A 6,101-nucleotide genomic window follows, 5' to 3' on the forward strand; every position below is an offset into this window, starting at 1 on the left:
TCTTCGGGAAGCACTTAGAAAAGCCTGACAAAGCCTTCACCAGCTATCCTTTGAAATAATAGAAACAAGAACCATTTTTGAGCAAGTTAAAGTGTAAGGAGTTGAGAGGAGAGGACTGTGATAAGGAATGACCTGGAAGAAGTCATGGGAAAAGCAAGGTTAGAGTTAGGTCTTGGAAGTCTCAGAGGCCAAAGCTTCTCACTCTTGCTCCTTATTTTCTTAATCTCTTTAAAGCAATCACATTGACCTGGCAGTAATTTGGATGCTACTTTTTTTCTCTCAACATCCAATTTGTTAAGAAATAAGAAAAGGGAGAAAATGTTTTCTTTGAATAGCCCTCTGCCTGCATTCTACTTGAGAAAGCCAAGAGGCCTGAGAGATTAGTGCCGACACAGCTACATGGACCAGTACATCATAAATGCAAATAAATCAGTGACCTGAAGCCACACTTGCTCAGCACAGTCCCAAGCCTTGCTGCCAGTTTTTAAAACAGAAAAAGATTGATCCAAAAGGCCAAATGGCTCTGGATCATACCCTAAGCCTGCAGCATATCTTCTGTCCTTGGCACTTTGAAACAACATGTGAGGGGCAAGGCTTCCAACTGCTCTGGATCAAAATTCAAACAAATGGCAGAAAGGGAAGGGGCAGTCCAGGACAGGAGAATCTGACAGATGCAAGCCTATTGGGAGTGCTGTTCTCCATGGACACAGCCAAGAAGACAGGAAAAGAGGAGGCATGAGCAGGGAGGAAGAGGGGTGAGCACAGCGGCATTAAAAATAAATAGTTGTGTCACATATTGCGTACAAGGCTTAAAGCCTAGTGTTTGCTGCTGACAGGGGTTCTAGGGAGCTTTTTTGTTGTGGCTATTTTTTCCCCCCTTTTAATGCATACATCACATTACCCCAAAGTGACAACTCTAGCCATCCGTGCTGCCAGAGCGGCAACCCTGCAGATCCCCTTCTGTGTGTTCTGCTTGCCTGGGCACCCTGACACTTCCTTCGTGACAGCTCTGGAGACCTCGGGACACGATCTTTCCTAATGCACGCACAAGCTCCCAGTACTGCTGATCATCAGCTACCCAGGCAAATCAAGCCTCCCCCACTGCCTCCTTTTTTTTTTTTCTTTTTCTTTTTCTTTTTTGAGTCCTCAGCAGGTATCCTTTCATGAGAAATTGGAATCCCATGTTGCTAAGTCACTCAGTCTTTCACTACATGCTGGAGAGGATGTCTGATGTTTCTGTCTGCTGGTGCTATTCCTGGCCCAGTTTTCTCACAGAACCTTTAGAAAATGACATCCAAGAAGTAGCTGTTCATAGTCTGCCACAGAACACAAGAGTAGATATAGAGCAATAAAATTCATGACTGGATTCTCACTTTAGATTCCTGTTTTCCATTATTTCACAACACCTGAATGCATCTCTCTGCATTTTGCATAATTAGGCAGAGTCAGATTTTACAAGGAATCTTGAGAAATCACAGGCCCCATCCCACTTACCTGTGAAGAGTGCTGGGTCCCTAATCCACTTAGGTTCACTTACAAAAATCCCAGCTAACACCTTCAATCCTTTTAATCTATTTCTAGGGATTGTCATCACCTGCAAATTTGAACAAACCCAGAATTTTCTGAATGACTCATCCCTATCAACAGGGAACAGCAAAAAACTCAGCTCCCATTGCAGGAGAAAAGCTAAGAGTACCCCCTAGTGTTCTGGGTGCAACCTGAAAGCCTGGCCAGAGTGAAACCAGAGACAAGTTCATTTTCGAACATGGCCTTTAGTCTCTTGGCATCCATTGTTTCCCTCTAGAAAAGGACACCTGTTGCAGTGTGATTTACCTGAACGTGCCTCCAAACCATCAAGTACCCACAGCTTGGTGTCACCACTTCCAAGTAGAGGAATTAATAACCACCCTTCTGATTTAAATATGCTCATGTGGATTTACACCAATGAACCCTCCTTTGCATTGGCAGTGGTTTAAGGGTGCTCCCAGTCACCTGGAGCTGCTCAGATGACATGCAAAAGTCATTAGGGTTTGGGTAACTTAACAGCTTTTGATGCTTTATGGATCTCCTATGAGAGTTGTGCGTGTTAATTAATCTGTCAAGTGCTTCAATATCCACAGAGAGAAGGTGCAGTACAATGCAAGACAAGGTTATTTATAACTCCCCCTCCTTCCTGCACACAAAGCCACATTACCTCACGTTAAATCCTTTTTTAATGACACCAAAGTTAAAAAAAAAAAAGGCAACTTCTGCTAACTGAATCCATTCCAGACACCTGTTTCTTGCCTTGCCAGGTCAGGAGACCAGCAGGTTCTGCCATTAACCTCCTGCTGCGAGAGCTCAGCAAATCTTTTCACTTTTCTTGGCTTCTCTTCCAAGTCATCTCTCTAGAGATGTTCTTCCTGTCAGGGCGTATTACTGTGTGCATTTACTAAGTAGTAGTAATTATTTTGTCAAAAACAAAGGAAATTTATTGTTAATCATAACAGCAGTCTTAATATAGTTTGTCTTCCTGGCTTTTTCTGGAATAACAACAACTGGAAGGCAGGTTTAATTTAAATCCAGGAAGGCACATGTGGAGTGCAGCACCCAGCAATATGTATGCAGATGATAACATGCTTGAGCAGCCTGGCCAATACAGTACTTGCAGTAGCCCATCCATCAAGGCTTAAGTTATAGCAGGTGATGCAAATTTAATGATTAAATATAAAAGCTTAAAACTCCAGCTAGTAGCAGCAGCTTATGTGGGGGTAGGGGAGGGCAGTCATGAAAGGCTGTCACCTAAACTTCATCTTACACTGGAAAAGTATTTTCCTGGAGCAAGGCAAGTGTATTAATAATGCAGCAGTGCCAGCTGAGGGAAACGGCTGGTTTGTAAAAGCAATTCTGACTGTAAGGGTCCAGGAAATGGAATCTCAACAGGATAAGCCACATTTACAAGCTCCTGCTAAGATGGCTCCTTTAGCAAGCCAGAAAATAACTTACAAACAGATCACAGTTTGCACTTTGGCAGCACACTTAATACATGCTCAAAGTGCCCAGTCTAGAGGGAAATACACTGTAATTATAGAGACAGTGCAACTTCTGCAGGCCAGGCCACCAAATGCCCCTTGTGGGTCCTTCAGAGCTTCTGGTTCTGCAGGCATGACTTTAACATAAAGCTCACGGTGGCTTTTATTGCAGACCCTGTAAGATGCAAATTCAGCACTTCCTGTGATTTTTTCTGATTGCTGATTTCGGGGATGTTTACTTTTTCCAAGAGATTGTTTTGCAATTTTGCTGTGATTTTAGTCGGTCCAAATAGCTTTGCTATTAAGTTATCTCATTGCCTATACTCAGACTCTAAGTGCAGCTTTTTGGTGTTTAAAACCAGGAACTGAAATGAAACACCATCTGAAGCAACAGAAGATGAGCTGGAATGTTCTGATTTTCCCTTAATCCAGGGTTCAATCTCACCTGTTTCCTTTTCCTGGTCTGTCACATGAGGTAACAGCAGTTAGCCAGCAATCTCAGAAATAAATTGTAAAGATCAGCTTGTCAACACTCATTTAAATCCACATAAATTGCTTTAAGCACAGGAAGCAATAAAATGCTGAACAGCATCACTGCTGTGGTACCCAAATGGACCCTTATGTTGTCTTGCCAATCCACAAAGATGCAGACAAGATTAAAGCTCTGTTGTTTTGTTTGGGGTTTTTATGGGCTGCATAAGGGTTGTTGTCACCTAACACATGAAATGTCTTGGAAAAATAAAATATCTATCCCTAAACATCTTGAAATACAACTAACCACTCCACAGTGCATAAATGGTCTGCTGTGGGTGCACCCCATTATAATCAAACACAGAAAACTGAGGAGGAAGGGAAAAATCAGAACATACTGAGAAGACCTCTCTCTAGAGTTACCAGGTGGCAATGTCCTAACTGTAGATTTCTCTGGAAAGCTGGATTATCTTTTATTCCCCCCCTATTTGGTGAGCTTACTTCCCTTTTGAACTAGCCTATTCCCTGCTTTACTACATGTGGTTAGGGTTGATGTTTTTATATTGCTGCACATGCCCGAGCTCAGCAGCACTGAGCAGCTTTCCAAGGAATAATGGGAGCGTGCTCCGTGTGCCATCAGGTGTACCTACCACAGTGCCTGAACGTGTGTGTCACTGCTCAGGATTACACAGCTCTGAGCAAAACACAACCCAGGCGCCGTTTGTTCTCCTGTCAGGAAGCTGAACCCACAACAAACATGAGGCTCGCATAAAAAGATAATGCACCTTTTCTGGCCACACTGAACACAAACAAGCAAATGGAATGTGTCCCGCCATTTGTTTACACTCCAATTCCCTTGTGTATGCCCACTGCTCCAGAGTATTCACAGATAGCCCACCCTTCTCTGCTGCTCCCCCACCACACAATGCACAGAAATCATCACTTCAATTCCACACTGAGCCCCTCTGGCTCTTATAGTGACCTTCAAGCCAAACTCCACACTGCTGGAAATTCTGCTCTGGCTTCAAGGAACATTAAGGAAAGAACATTTTTGTTAAATGGAGTCACACAAAAATTTATCGAATGCAAAATTTCTCACATCATTGCGTGGCATCCATTTTCTGTGACAATATCTGCAAATATGCAGGATGCTGGGAGGTGGAGGATGGTGTCAGGCAGAAGGCATTTGAAATGAGAGTTTGTGGATCAAGGATAGCTCTGTTGAGAGATAGAGTTCAGGAAGAGTGAAGACTTCTGAGGGTTTGCTGCATCTGCTGTCAAATATTAATTTTGTGTACACAATTTCAGCAGTTTTGGCCCTGTTTCTGTGACCCCTCCTCCTCCCCACACCATCACCAATTCCAATTTAACAGGGACTACCAAGAGTACAGCACACTGGGAAAACACAGGACTTCTGGTTACAGCTAGAAGGGATGAGTTACCTCAGACTCAGTGGAAGATCAGTGCATATGGTTCTGGAGCTTCATTAAAGAAAAGGGATATGTGAGCTCATGAAGAGCTATTAAGCTTACATATTTCTCACAGTTTATCAAGATGATCAGTACACAGGCAAAGCATTAAGCTGTGAGGTTTCTGCCTTCTGCTACCTGCTGTCAAATGCCCTAGTTTGGCTGGTGTAAAACTAATGCCAGCTGTACCCTAATAAAGAAAAAGGCCTTGGACTTTACATGCATAACCAAACCCAAATGACACTATAAACCTGCTGTTGTGGCATTTGTTCTCTCAAGGGTGTTACAGTTTAGCATAAACTGGAGGACAACAGAGGAAGATACAGATATCTTTGTTGCACAGACCTAAAAAAACACATGAAAGCCAGTATTTTGAAGATCAGGCCAATAATGCCGACTTGCTATATGAATTGTGAAGTGGCAATTGGCTAGCAAGAATTGTATATGTATCTTTGTTTTAACTGTGCCTCTCTTTCCACTTGCAAAAAAAACCAAAAAACAACCACCACCAACAACTGCCAACTCCCCACCTCTCTCCCACCAGGAACTGGCAGCTTTTCTCCATCACTGGCATTATCCAGTCCTGACCGTGCCCAGGAATTCACTGCCTGTCTCACTGATGGTATTTCTCAGCAGTCCCTCATACATATGGGACACCATGTTCTGCCCTCAAGAAACCCACAGCATGAGAGTCAGGAATCTATTTTAAAAGGTTAGGTATTCCCCGACCATGAAGGAACAGTATTTCTAGCTATGTATATTTGAGTGCATATTCCCTGGCAAAATAGGACAGTAGAAAGGGGATGAAACCAGGACTTACTTGATATTCTAGTCCTCAGGCTGATAAAACAAAATATTTGACAATTTTTCTTCAGAAGCAAGTGAATTAACCAAGCTGCTAAGTCTGGGTAGTGGTTTAGACTGATACCTCTGTAACCTTTTGCTATCCTACCCAAAATTGTGACAAATGGCTTTCACTAGTTCTGTTTTCATAGGATACCAAATTTCCACTTCAACAAAGAGATGTAGGGTCTCCAAAGGTTCCTGCTGCATTTGCAGATGAAAGAGCTTTGTCTCTATAAGTACAGGTTGATCCCAGCTGAGTTGCCTGTGTTTTTACCCATCACCAACATGCCCCCCATGATACAAA

Source organism: Sylvia atricapilla, chromosome 6 (genome assembly GCF_009819655.1).
Source record: "Sylvia atricapilla isolate bSylAtr1 chromosome 6, bSylAtr1.pri, whole genome shotgun sequence".
NCBI lineage: Eukaryota > Metazoa > Chordata > Aves > Passeriformes > Sylviidae > Sylvia > Sylvia atricapilla.